Source organism: Triticum urartu, chromosome 6A (genome assembly GCF_056163025.1).
Source record: "Triticum urartu cultivar PI428250 chromosome 6A, HENAU_Tu73, whole genome shotgun sequence".
Classification (NCBI taxonomy): Eukaryota; Viridiplantae; Streptophyta; class Magnoliopsida; order Poales; family Poaceae; genus Triticum; species Triticum urartu.
The window spans coordinates 565,932,465-565,947,110 of record NC_141878.1 but is presented as its reverse complement, the minus strand read 5'-3'; positions in this window follow the sequence as shown (position 1 = coordinate 565,947,110).

The following is a 14,646-nucleotide window of genomic DNA, read 5'->3' as shown; positions in this document are numbered from 1 at the left end:
CATTCAGTATGTAATCCATATATATTAAGATATTAAAAACATGTTATATTTGTAAACGGAGGGAGTATAGCAAGAAAAAAATCACGGCCCCTAACCCAATGACTCGTCAAGACTCCCACCTCCCCTCCTCCCACCCCACACTTGACGAGGTCACCAAACTTCATCGTCTTGATATCCTTCACATTACCACATCAGAAACAACATTACAAGTGTTGTTGCAAAAAAAAAACATAAAAGTTAGAACCGCGGGCATCGTGTGTTCACTATCCTAATCGGACAAGGGGGCAAAGCCGGCTTAAGCACTAAGGAAACTAGATAATTCCCTGCGCGTTGTTGCGGAACATTTGCTCCAAAATATGTAGATATGTGAAAATTTGCTCCAAAATAAGTAGAGATGTGCATAGAGAGAGAAAATATGAAAAATAGTAATAAACAATCTTAAGGATCATTTACCATATTATTATTTTTGCGCCTAAATTCCCAACATGTCTATCCCAAAAAATGAGATTCTCCAATTAAAAGTTGTCTGAGATTAGCACCAATTAGTAGTAAATTTGTTCCAATAATATTAGAAAGTTTGAACACAACACAATGAAAACTTGCTTAGATTGCCTTTTTAACAATTGAAGCAAATATGTGCAATCTGCTAAAACAGATTGGTTGATATAAACATTGTGTATACATTGATAATTCGACTGACCTTGGCAAGAAATAGAATTTTCCTGTCTGCGAGAAGTTCTCCTTTTAGATTATCGAACAATGACGAAGATTAGTATAAAAAGCTAAAGAAGTATTTAAGTGTAGCAAATGAATATGAAGGAATCAAGAATACAAAAATAGACCTACTGACTTGAAGGATACACGGAGCATGACTCAATAGTTGAAAGCACTAATGCAAATGAACACCTATGAAGAACACTAGCGTTTGGGGCGCCACCCGGTGACGCCGCTTGAGAGAAAGTTGTGCGCATGTTTTCATTTAAAAAAATACATGTAGTCCTCACCTCCATCTAGAAAAAAAATTAAAATCCTCACCTCCATGTAGGAAAAAAAGTACAAAAGAAATAAAAAATCATCAACGCAGCCTACCAGCTAGCGCTACTTTGCGTAGCCCTCCATTTTTTTTAAAAAAAATATGGGGCATCACCTCCATCTAAAAAGGAAAAAACATTTAAAAAATTCCTTACCTCTATCTAAAAATAATATCCCAAAAGCTTTTTCACCACGGTTAACCAGCTTGTGCCACCTGGCATAGCTGATTGGCCGCCCTTCACGCGTAGCTTAATGAATTTAATGCGCACTTAGTAACGTACAACTCCAATCTAACTACATGCATATGAGTGAAATCAACTTAACGGGTAGTAGGTTATAGAGGCTAGAGGACAGTGTGCATCGTTGTCTGTAATACCTTATGATGACAGTGTTAATCATAGGAGATTCTTTAGCAGAAGAACTCATCCTCCTTATAAGGTACTACTCGGCTGGTGTATCTGCATCACGGCGTTGATGCAGCCATCATTGTCTTGTATGGCGCAGGTGGGCGAATCTGCAGCTGCCCAAGGTGGTGCCGCCGACACGAGGGGGTCGGGAGTCCTCGTAAGTGAAGGTGGTTGAGGTTGGGGCGTTGGGCTTATCTAGTCTGAAGAGTAGCACACGGTTCAGATGCATGTACTGTTTTTCTCGTTGGAAGATCTAGAAGGTTTGGGAGGAGGCCAGAAGAGCTACGAGAGAGCCACGAGCTCACAGGGCGCGCCTCGGGATAGATGCAGCCCCTGAGCTCGTGGGCCTCATGCAATTTTGTTTGACCTAATTCTACTTCTATAAATTCACAAATATTCCGGAACCAACAGAGAGCTACCCGAAACACTTTTTTCGCCGCGGCAAGTCTTTGTTCTTCCGCGATCCCATCCGAAGGCCTTTTCCAATACTCTGTCAGAGGGGAAATCGATCACAGAGGGTTTCTACATCATCCTTGCTGTCTTCCGATAATGCGTGAGTAGTTCACCATAGATCTACGGGTCCATAGCTAGTAGCTAGGTGACTTCTTCGCTCTCTTTGATATTCAATACCATATTCTCCTCGATATTTTTGAAGTTCTATCCGATGTAATCTTCTTTTACGGTGTGTTTGTTGGCATCCCATGCTCTGCATGTTGCCCGCACCGACTAATGAACCAGCGTCGTTGGTTGAGTTCCGTATATGAACTATGGGACCAGAGCAGTTTAATCAACACGCAAGTGATGTTAAGGGCAGCAACAATTGTATTAAGGGAGCGAACCGAGCAAAGCAGGAAGGTCAAAGGATCGTTAGCCAAGTGGTACTAGGAGGCAGAGCAGACACATGACATGATCGGATTCAGCGAGGAAAGAGCAGAGGAAGGTAGCGCGAGGAGCGATGATGGTGGCACGCCATAAGCTGGCGGTCGAGGCGATGGCATGTGTAGGGCGACGAAGCTAGCCCTCGCAGTCCTGGCGGTGTCCATGATTGGGATAGGAGGAGACCATCACTTAAACGCGTATGTGTAAGATCACCTGCCTATTTTACACCTGTCGTCGAGTCCTGTATTCTAAGCGTTCATCACATGTGAGAGTGCATGTGCGTGTATGTGGGCTTTTGCGTTGTACTGTGTTCAAATCTCAAAATAAAAATGTCATCATCTGTTTAAACAACAAGATCGTAATACGTAGTATTGATTGATGGTAGTACCGCCGTAAGCTGCATGTTCTTCGTAGACGCCGTAGTGCAAGATTAGAGATCGATCGTCACGTTCATCGCCGACGTCATAGTTCCAATGGTTCCGTCGTTCCACCACAAGCGATGTACGCGGACTTGGTGATAGTACACTTTGGACTATACGCGGGGAGGCCAAGGCGCTGGTCTTGGTGTTCGGGACGGCATGATCGATCGCATCCACCCTGGCCGGTCCTCCTCCCAACACCAACATCAACACCAAAACCTACTGCTTAATTATATGTCATCATCCCTTTCCTCTTCCTCCTCCTTCGATCGGTAGGATCTGAGGGTTTTATTTTCCGATAATCAGTAGGATCGGAGGCGGAAAAGATGGATTTCTTCCCTTTCTTTCTAGATAGATAGAACATCTGGAGGACAAGATTGCAATTTTCTTTTTATTTTTATGAGTTCAGTAGGAACCTGGTTAGGGAAAGCTGGACTTGGTGATCGGGTGGATGGCAGGCACACACATCCTCTGCTCCCTCGTCTTCCAAGCATCTTCCTCGCATCCACCAAAAATAGTTATGCAATACACGTGTAAATAATTATTCAAGAAAAAAGAGGGACGGTCGTTTTTTATTCTGATTTAGACATGTTATTTTACTCTTGAGTTAAACAATTCAAATTGGTAAAATATTTGCTTCACATTTTTTTTTTGAGGCAATCTCACGAAGCTTTTATTCAACCCGTCACAATGTTTACAGGGACAAAGGAAAGACCTTCGGGATGGCCTAGCCATACATGACGCCCATGCCCTAATCTTAATGCATGCTTCGCTAGATTGTGAGCCTTCTTGTTGGAGCTCCTAAGCTCATGAACTATATTACATGAAATAAAAGAAGTGGTAGTCAACTTAATCTCCTCTATGATAGCACCATAAGCCGATCTGCTCCCAGCTTTGATTTCTGCCACCACTCCCTAGCAATCCGATGCTAGATGTATTCGGTGCACATTCAAGTCTTGGGCTAGCGCCAAACCTTCCCTGACCGTCATTGCTTCAAGAGTAGCCGGATCGCTTTGGTTTGTGAAGACAATCATTGATGCGCCTGAGAAAGAGCCATCGTTGCTTCTACAAATTGCCCCAACTGCTCTGTGGCATCCTCCTCTGCTCACTGCAGCATCCACATTGATCTTTATATAAAGCTCCGGTGGAGCAAGCCATCCCATGCTTCTAGTGGACGTAGTCCCATGATTTTCCTTCTCCTGTGATGAATTCTGGATCTCCCCCCGATATCTGTTGACGAAACCATGGATTGCATACGGACTTTTGAAAATATCTTCATATAACGCCTTACGCCTCGCCCCCCATATGGCCCATAGAGTTGTCACACATCTGACGAACTCCTCTGACGAAAGAGCTTTTCCCATGGCAAAGATCCACTCCTTGGAGCTGTCCTGCTGGTTGACACTTAGCTGATCCAGGATGGCGTCAGTTGATAGGGCCTAGGTACTCCGGGACACAGGACAGTCTAATAACGCGTGCCTCCATGAATCATGTACTCCACATAATCTGCAGGATGATGATGTAGCCATATTTCGCCCATGTAATACCGCAGTCGACGGGACAAAATTTCTTGCCAAACGCCACAGAAAAACCCTGATTTTCGAGGGAACTTGCACCTTCCACAAAGACTTCCATTCGGCTCCTTCTGCTTTTATATTTGATGTGCCCTCCCTGCCTTCGAGCCAAGCCTCTCAGTTCCGTTTAGTTCGGACTAGCATACAGTAAGCCGAGCTTGCCGAAAAATGACCCCGCGGTTCCTCGCTCCAAGCCCAAAAGTCTGAGACCGTCTAGTGCATAACGGGATCTGTAGAATTGGCTCTGCATCAAAAGGTGTAAACACCGTACGGACAAGCTGTTCATACCACACCGTCATCGATGTTTCTATTAGTTCTGCAACTCGTCGAGGGGGGTCCGGAACCAGTGAAGTAATTGGCCTTTTGTAACTCTCCCTTGGTATCTAGTTATGAGCCCAGATGTACGTATCTTCTCCATCTCCTATCCGACGAATGATGCCTTGTGCTACCACATCTCTCCCATCAAGAATGCCTCTCCAAATTTGTGATGGATGGGAACCCAATTCTGCCGCCACAAAAAAACACAAATATTTGCATCACATGTTATGCACAGTATAGTATCATAGTTCTTGACGTCATCAATTCAATTGCTACTGGGCTGGTCCATTTTGCTTTCCCTTTTTGTGATTTTTTACATTTGTTTATATTTTTCAAAATATATTATACATACTTCATAAATTACCTCATTTAATTTTTTATAAATGTTCACAGTGCAGGTACCTCAAGATCATACTGCCAGTACAAATCATCATCGACATCCTCCATCTCGGTTACGATGCAGCCCTTGTTTTCTACCACATCGGACCCCAGGCTTGCTGCACTGGACTCAATAGCCGTCGTTGACTAGGTACATATTTCATTTTACGTCGTTCCAATGATATGTGCGGTCCAAGACCTTCTGGAGCACGACGTCGGGTACTGCAGCCTACTGCCCCGAGGGGCTTGCGGGTGGTTCAAGGTCGGCGGGATATTGACGGTCTTTGCTTGGCTTGACAGCGTCCCAGCTATGATCTTCACCACTGTCCTGCCACACTGGACGACATAGGGTAGTCCAGGGAACCTCCTCTTCCAAGCCTTTTGCCTTGCATCCACCAAAAATAGTTATGCAATACTCGTGTAAATAATTGTTGAAGAAAAGGGAGGGGACAATTGCCCCCCCCCCCCCCCCTCCTCCACCCTCTAGAAAACAATGAGAACATTTTTTTTTCTGATTTAGACATAGTATTTTACTCTTGACTTAAACAATTCATACTAGTAAAATATTTGCATCAAATGTTATGCACGGTATAGTATCATAGTTCCTGACGTCATCGATTCAAATACAAAGTAGTTTACCGGTGACATGTGCACATAAACACCTAGCAATTTAGCTACTAAGAAGCAGTTCAGCAAATTTAGACATAAAGAAGCAATTCAACAGTTCGTTAACTGGATAGTCCTCGGAATCGTCTAGAAAACCTATTATCTTTGCAGGGCATAATTACCAACTAGCATTACGGACACTCAGCATGTGCTCCTGTGACAACCCGTTGCTATAGCTTAATATGTTTTTATTCACGCTGACCTTTAGGTAAATTATGAAATTCAGCGACATAAAAAGGAAAATGGACGAAAATGCACAATAGACTTATTGGAACTTATTTAGGGCAGTGCATGGTGGAGCTAGATGGTCTACGAATACAAATGGGGAGGGGTGTTTTTGGCTTGTTTGGTAGCCTAGAGCATTTTCGTGTCTCCGATGAGCCTAGCTTAATTGGGCCTCGCTAAGTGAATGCCAGGAAACCATGTTATGTAGATAGTTTGGTAGCTTGCATCCTCCTCAGCTAGGCTGAGAAGAAACACACACACGATTGTTTGGTTATAAGCATTTTCTTCTCAGATGCAACATGTTGATGTTTGTTACATGCGCACAGATGATTAATTTCACATCTTATCCATGTTGTTAACTTACCTCACGCAGAAACGGGGTGTTGGAGGAAGAAGAGAAGGGCCGGCTAGAGGTAGAAGAAGGTGTGGCAGCCCTTAGATGCTTATCCAACGATCACGAAATCAACTAGGCGCAAATGTTTTCAGCTGACTGACGCCCAGGTGTGACACGTTTGTATAATCAGTAGGGAGCCATAGATCTACTCGTCTACGATCGTCTAAACAGAAAACATGCAACAAAAAAGTCATGTGAAATGGTGATATGAAGCTAGTGGTCAAAGGAAATTTCATATGGTCGACCGGATGCAATGATTTTACCAAAATTCGTCTAAAAACCTCTGAATTAGCATGAAATTCAATATATACAATCCATGAAGAATGGAACCACAACGTTGATGTGCATCTTTTTTGTGTAGAGCTTACTTCGAATCGAAGCACATTACTGTTGGGTTTCCAGGCGATTCCGTGTGGGACCTGGCCGTCAGTCCGACGTGGCGGACGCGCCCGTGCCCATGCATCTCCATGTATTCCGCGGATTTAGGCTAAATATGAGGGGTGCCAGTCAATCCGGGCGATTGAGGCCGGTTTGAGGCACCAGCATGGGTCGGTTTTTTTACCGATCAGTGACCGGAGGGCCCGCCCGGATGTTTGTGGGGGCTTTGGGGCACCCAGTTGTAGATGTTGTGACCTCCTTTGAGGTTGTATATCCCAAGAACAAAAAATTTACTCTATGGGCGAGTGAGCAAATGAAATTTATCCTGAGAACTTCCTTCGGCCGAGCATATTTGAGGACCAAGAGATGCGAGGAGTGAAAATTTGAGGGGCTAAAGCCGTCAAGGGATCGGCTAGGTCCGGTTTAACACCTTAAAACCAATTTTTCTACTCCTCTAACCGATTTTGAGGAATCAACTAGAGATGCTGAAAGGATCGATATGCTTGACTAGAGGGGGGGGGGGTGAATAGGCAACTACCAATTTTTAACTTTTCTTTACCAAATTAAACTTTGCATCAAAGTAGGTTGTCTAGATGTGCAACTAGGTGAGCAACCTATATGATGCAATAACAACAAGCATACAAGCAAGCAAGAGAAGTAACACTAAAGATCTTGCACAAGTAAAGGTAAGAGATAACCAAGAGTGGATCCGGTGAAGACGAGGATGTGTTACCGAAGTTCCTTCCTTTTGAGGGGAAGTACGTCTCCGTTAGAGCGGTGTGGAGGCACAATGCTCCCCAAGAAGCCACTAGGGCCACCGTATTCTCCTCACGCCCTCACACAATGCGAGATGTCGTGATTCCACTATTGGTGCCCTTGAAGGCGGCAACCGGACCTTTACAAACAAGGGTGGGGCAATCTCCACAACTTAATTGGAGGCTCCCAACAATACCACGAAGCTTCACCACAATGGACTATGGCTCCGTGGTGACCTCAACCGTCTAGGGTGCTCAAACACCCAAGAGTAATAAGATCTGCTAGGGATGCATGGGGGAATCGAAAATCCCTTGGTGGAAGTGTAGATCGGGGCCTTCTCAACCACTCCCGAGCAAATCAACAAGTTTGATTCGCTAGAGAGATAGATCGGGCGAAAATGGAGCTTGGAGCATTAATGGAGCTTGAGCATTAATGGAGCTTGAGGGGGAAGAGGTAAGTCAAAGGAGAAGGGGACCCCCTTTTATAGTGGGGGCAACAATCCAACCGTTGCCCCACCAACCAGCCCCGCACAGGGCGGTAGTACCGCTAGGGGGGCGGTACTACCGCTGAGCCAGCGGTACTGCCGCTCCAGCTAGCGGTACTGCCGCGCAGAGAAGAGCAGCAGGGATCTGGACCAAGCGCGGTACTACTGCGGTGGTAAGGGCGGTACTACCGCTCTGAAGCGGTACTACTACCTCTACTGCCGCAACTAGTGCCGCAAAACCCGACACGAGAAAAAGAGCCCTCGAGTCGAGGCGGTAGGGGCCAGACAGCCCAACGGTAGTACAGCTGCGGGGTCACCGGCGGTACTACCGCTGGGGAGCGGTACTGCCGCTTGTGACCCTTCGGCGGTACTACCGCTGGTAGTCCGATACTACCACTGGGACACAGTCAAGAGAGAGAGAAGATCTCTCCGTCGAGGCTGAGGACTAGGCGGTGGTGCCAGGCAGGCCAGCGGTAGTACTGCTGTGGATTCACCGGTGGTACTACCACAGCGGAGCGGTACTGCCGCTTGTGGCTCCTCGACGGTACTACCGCTGGGTTTCGCGGTACTACCGCTGGAACCCAGACAGGACACAGAAAGAGAATAGAACTCTGCAATGAAGTGGAAGAGCTCTAAGGGTGAGAAGCTGATGTGTACGTGTTGATTCCACCCAAGCAATACCCCAGCGGACCCCCTCTTGATAGTATGGTGCCCTCTACGCAACTAGTCCACCGAAAGAGAAACGAAAGAGCTACACCGTCTTGAATGACACTCCGAAGGGAAGAAAACATCTCGTTCCAAGAATGAATCTGTGAACTACTCAAAGCACATGATTAGTCCGCAAACATGTTGTCATCAATCACCAAAACTACCTCGAGAGAGATGCCTCAACAATCTCCCCCTTTTTGGTGGATTGATGACAACTAGGGATTTGCACAAGGAAAAGATATAAAAGTAAGAAAACTAAGAATTACAAAATATAGACGGGCTCCCCCTGAATGTGTGCACCTAGTTAAAGGAGCAGAAGGAAAGCAAGACACACACATCCGGATCAACACTCCCGCTATATTTTATAGTCCAACAATTCTAAGCACATGATATATGAGAGAAGAGTATAAAACAGGACAAGCATGCAACTCATAATATACTACAGTACTGAATAGACATAAGTAATAAGGTAGCGATAGGGAGCATATGTCTCACACATATGTCTAGAACTTAGGTCTCACAGGCACCAAACCAAACCAAACAAAGACACCGAGAGAACACACAAGAAAACACAAGACGACACAAAGACACACTCGAAGCACGACAACAACACAAATCCCTACACTCTCTCCCCCTTTGGCATCGAGACACCAAAAGAGGAAAGAGCGACGCTACGATTTCAGGTGATGGCAAGCTGAGGATCTCGAACATCACATCTCAGCGTGATCGTCTACATCTTCGTCGTTGGTCGGAAACTGCTCAGCGTCGAAGTCGGTCCAAGGGCAATGCTGATGAATCCATTCCTCCTCTTCAGTGACCTGTCCCTCAGAACCACTGGCAACTGTCGCTCCCAGGTGACGCATGAGCTCCTTGTGGCGCACCCTGGCATGCTTCTCCGCCACATGAGTCATGTACTGACCATGAGACTCCATGCAGAAAAGCTTCTTCATCTTGCGTTTAAGCTTCTTCGCCCATGAAGGTTCTGCACTAGAGGGCCCAAAGTCCTCCTTGTGATCATCAGTGGCAGCCCCACCCTCGGTCTCCATGGCAGCAGCAGAAGACGGACCCCCGGGTTTAGGCGCTGGGGTGACCCAATTGTCCTTCTTCCTCAGACGCTTGATCTCATGGGAAACCAAGTCTCCAGTTTCCAGCATCACTCTGGGATAGATCTATGCCCAGGCCCTCTCAATGAGCCTCATGATGAATGGACCATATATCGGGCACTTGTGCTCAGAAACGGCAGAGAGAAGTTCAGACCACATAACATGAGAAATATCCAGGCTCTCTCCAGTGTTTGCTTCCTTCTCATGCTGACAGAAAAGAAGCATGTCTACGAGATATGAGTGGATCATATCCAGATTCCCGATGCGAGGGAAGAGAGTCTCACGGAAGACACGATGAAGAATGTCCAGATACGTAGACAGCTCATAGGTTTCCTTCTTAGTCACTGGGTGAACCTTCACAGTGCAGTAGGGCCAAAGGGCTTGCTTGTGAGTGGATGTAGTATTGCGGTGAGGGCAGAAACCTACTGAAGTATCAGGCCCGCGATCTTCCACATCAAGTAACTCTATGAAGGCCTTCCACTTGACGGAAAGCAACTTGCCATTGGTCATCCAAGTCAGAGTCCTGTCGGCATCCGTTCCAAGATGAACGGTAGCATAGAATTGAGCCACCAAATCTGCATCGAAATCCTTGTTGAACTGCATGATCCTGAGAATGTTCAGCTGAGTGCACATCTGAAGGGCTTCGCCAAAGTACTCAGGGTCCTTCTCCATGGCATCAGTGTCAATGGAGCGAACATCAACATAGAGATTCTTCTTGGACTTGATCACATCAAAATAGATGGCAAACTGAAATCGGTTCCAGAACGGGCAGTTGACCAAAGTGGGATCTTGGTCCACCTCATAGGGATTGCGGCAACGCCTTTCCCAAAACTCCTTGGCAGTCATCTCAGTCACAGTCTTTCCTTTTGGCTTGTTGGCGGATCTCTTCGACTGCTGAGGAGGTGGAGGAACACTTGCGGATGCACCTGCTGGTGGCGGTTGGGTGCTAGAGGAACCACCGGCTGGCTCAGAGGTGCGGTAGCGCTTTGATGTTGCACGCCCGGGGTTGATACGGCGAGCTTGATGCTCATGATGTTCATCACCTGGAGCCAAACACAAGAACACGCAAAACAACCAGAAAGAACGAGCATAAGCCAACAAACACAACAAAAGGATCAAGGTAAGGCAAGAACATGATGGAACTTGGCAGGCAGCGGTAGTACTGTGACATGCCCGCGGCAGTATCGCCCAAGCGGTAGTACCGCTCCAAAGAGAGCGGTAGTACCGCTCGAGTTCAAGCGGTAGTACCGCTCCAACGAGAGCGGTAGTACCGCTCGAGGCGGGGAAACAGCGGTTTCCTACTACCGTGGTCAGTTCCGACACTACCGGCCTGCCAAATTCAAAAATATTCCTACCAAACTCTAATCTAGATAGTCTAGTTGCCTTCTCCAACCTACTCAAGCCTAGATTTAGCCAAAAATCTAGAGATGCAATCACCATTCCCCCTAAGAAGCAAGATCTGAAAACAAGACAAAGGGAGAGAAGGAACGGGGGCAATACCGGCATCCATGGCAAGAGAACGAGGTGGGGATCAACTCCACCGAAGGAAATGGAGAGGGATGCCCCGGAGACGAAGATCCGTCGGAGCCCTCCCGCGGCGTGGCGAGGCTGGAGAGAGAGGAAGAGGAACGAGGGGGCAAAGTGAATGGGTATGGGGGAGAAGAAACCTCCCCCTGCCCCGATATAACCCCCTGGTCCCGTCCCTCAGCGGTAGTACCGCGCTGGGGCGGTAGTACCGCTTATAAGCGGTAGTACCGCCCAGGACGCCACGGCAACCAAACAACAAGGCTTAGCTCAAAAAAACAAAAAGGCAAGAAGAGAGAGCACACCAGCAAACGGCCAAGACACACCTCTTCAAGAGAGGGCGGTGGCCGAGGCCACCTATGTTTGAGTCAAGAGGTACGGCGCCACGAAGATTTTAACCTTGGGCCCATGACCAAAACTCGTCTTTGAAACACAAGTACCATCAACAATGGCTAAAGTGAAAGACTCGATCAATTTATGCATAATGGGGGGAGGAAGAGTTCATTTAGAGAACAACACTCCCCCTATGTCCATGCCTACACCTAAACTAGACAACAAATTGAGCGTGGTGGGGTGTGCAAGGGTTCAAGCCACATTGCTCGAATCAATGATATTTAGCTCATGCCTTAACTCACGAAATCTTGCTTCATCCAAGGGCTTCGTGAAAATATCTGCAAGGTTATCATGAGTGTTGACATAGTTGAGCTCAATCTCTCCTCGCCTAATGTGATCCCGGATGAAGTGATACCGAATCTCAATATGCTTCGTCTTGAAGTGTTGCACCGGGTTGAGAGAGATCTTGATGGCACTTTCATTGTCACACCAAAGAGGCACTTTGTCACAAGTGACACCGTAATCCTTTAAAGTTTGCCTCATCCATAGGAGTTGTGCACAACAACTACCGGCTGCTACATACTCCGCTTCGGTGGACGAGAGAGACACACAACTTTGCTTTTTGGAAGACCAACTTACCAAAGAGCAACCAAGGAATTGGCACCCTCCGGAAGTGGACTTCCTATCCACTTTGTCTCCCGCCCAATCGAAATCCGAGTACCCTACAAGCTTGAAGTTTGATCCTCTTGGGTACCATAAGCCAAAGTTTGGGGTATGAGCCAAATATCGAAAGATTCGTTTGACCGCCACATAGTGACTTTCCTTAGGTGCAGCTTGAAACCGTGCACAAACTCCCATACTCAACATGATATCCGGTCTAGATGCACAAAGGTAAAGCAAGGATCCAATCATGGAGCGATATACCTTTTGATCCACCACTTTACCATTGGGATCTATGTCAAGTTGGCACTTGGTGGGCATTGGAGTGGAAGCCGGCTTGACGTCACTTAGCTTGAATCTCTTGAGCATGTCTTGAGTGTATTTGGATTGGTTGATGAAGGTTCCTTCTCTTTTTTGCTTCACTTCGAACCCTAGAAAGAACTTCAACTCTCCCATGGAAGACATCTCGAACTTTGAGGTCATGAGAGCGGCAAATTCCTCATTGAAAGCTTTGTTAGGTGAACCAAAGATAATATGATCAACATATAATTGGCACACAAACAACTCCCCTTTGACCTTCTTAGTAAAAAGAGTGGGGTCGATTAGCCCAACTTCAAAACCACGGTCTTGTAACAACTCGGTAAGGTGGTCATACCATGCACGTGGGGCTTGTTTAAGGCCATAGAGTGCCTTATCGAGTCGATACACATGATCGGGAAAGTAGGGATCCTCGAACCCGGGGGGTTGCTTGACGTAAACCAATTCATTAATAGGACCATTAAGAAAAGCACTCTTCACATCCATTTGTTGTAACTTAAAGTTATGATGAGAAGCATATGCAATCAACATGCGAATGGATTCAAGACGAGCAACGGGAGCAAAGGTTTCACCGTAGTCGATACCCTCGACTTGGGAGTAGCCTTGTGCTACTAAACGGGTCTTGTTGCGAATGATAATCCCATGGGCATCTTGCTTGTTCTTAAATATCCACTTGGTTCCAATGACATTGTGGTTCCCCGTCGGTCTTGGCACCAATCTCCACACTTTGTTGAGCTCGAAGTTGTTGAGTTCTTCATGCATGGCATTGAGCCAATCCGGATCTTCTAGCGCCTCATAGACCTTGTGGGGTTCGACACAAGAGACAAATGCGTGATGCTCACAATAGTTTGCTAATTGTCTACGAGTGCTTACCCCCTTTCTTAAGCTTCCAAGCACATTCGTCATGAGATGATCCTTGGTGGAGAGCTTGGAAGCAACCTTGGCGGCACGACGCTCCAAATCCTCCTCGGGGTGAGACGAGGAGTGATCACTTGATTATCTTGAGCATCGTCTTTAGCTTGTTCTTGTTCTTGAACTTGCTCGGAGGAGAGAACTTGACCTTGTGCATCACTTGATGTGTCAACAATGTCTTGAACATGATCTTGCCCTTGGTCATGTTCTCGAGGACGAGGGCCTTCATGTTGTTCTTCGGAAGCGTGTGGGCCTTGGGTTGGTGATGGCTCCACTTGAGTGGAGCATTGTCCTTCTCCTTCGGCCACAAGGGGTTCCTCAATGGGTAGGATAAAACCAACACCCATTCTTCTTATGGCTTGAGGAGGAATTTCATCACCTACATCACAAGTGCCACTTTGCTCCACTTGGGAGCCGTTATTCTCATCAAACTCCACGTTACATGTCTCCTCAATAAGTCTCGTGGATTTATTGAGGACACGGTAAGCATGAGAGTTTGTAGCATAACCAACAAGTATGCCCTCATAAGCTCTAGCCTCAAATTTAGACAACCGAACACCTTTCTTGAGAATGAAACACTTACACCCGAACACCCGAAAGTACTTGAGATTGGGCTTGTTACTGGTGAGTATCTCATATGGAGTCTTGTTCAAGCCCTTGCGGAGGTAGAGCCGATTGGATGCATGACACGGGGTGTTGATGGCTTCGGCCCAAAAGTTGTACGGAGACTTGAACTCCGCCATCATGGTCCTTGCCGCATCCATCAACGTCCGGTTCTTCCTCTCCGCAACACCGTTTTGTTGAGGGGTGTAAGGTGCGGAATATTGATGCTTGATCCCCTCATCACTAAGAAACTCATCCAAGGTGTAGTTCTTGAACTCGGCGCCGTTGTCACTTCTTATTGTCAAGATCTTTGCATTGTGTTGACGTGGTGCTTCATTTGCAAAGTCAATGACGGTTTGTTGGGTCTCGCTCTTCCTCTTGAAGAAATACACCCACGTGTATCTTGAGTAGTCACCCACAATCACCAAGCAATACTTCCTACCTCCAAGACTATCGAAAGATGGAGGACCAAAGAGATCCATGTGAAGGAGCTCCAAAGGCCTCTTTGAGTAAATGATAGTCGTGGGAGGGTGAGCCTTCTCATGTAGCTTTCCTTCGATACAAGCACTGCAAGC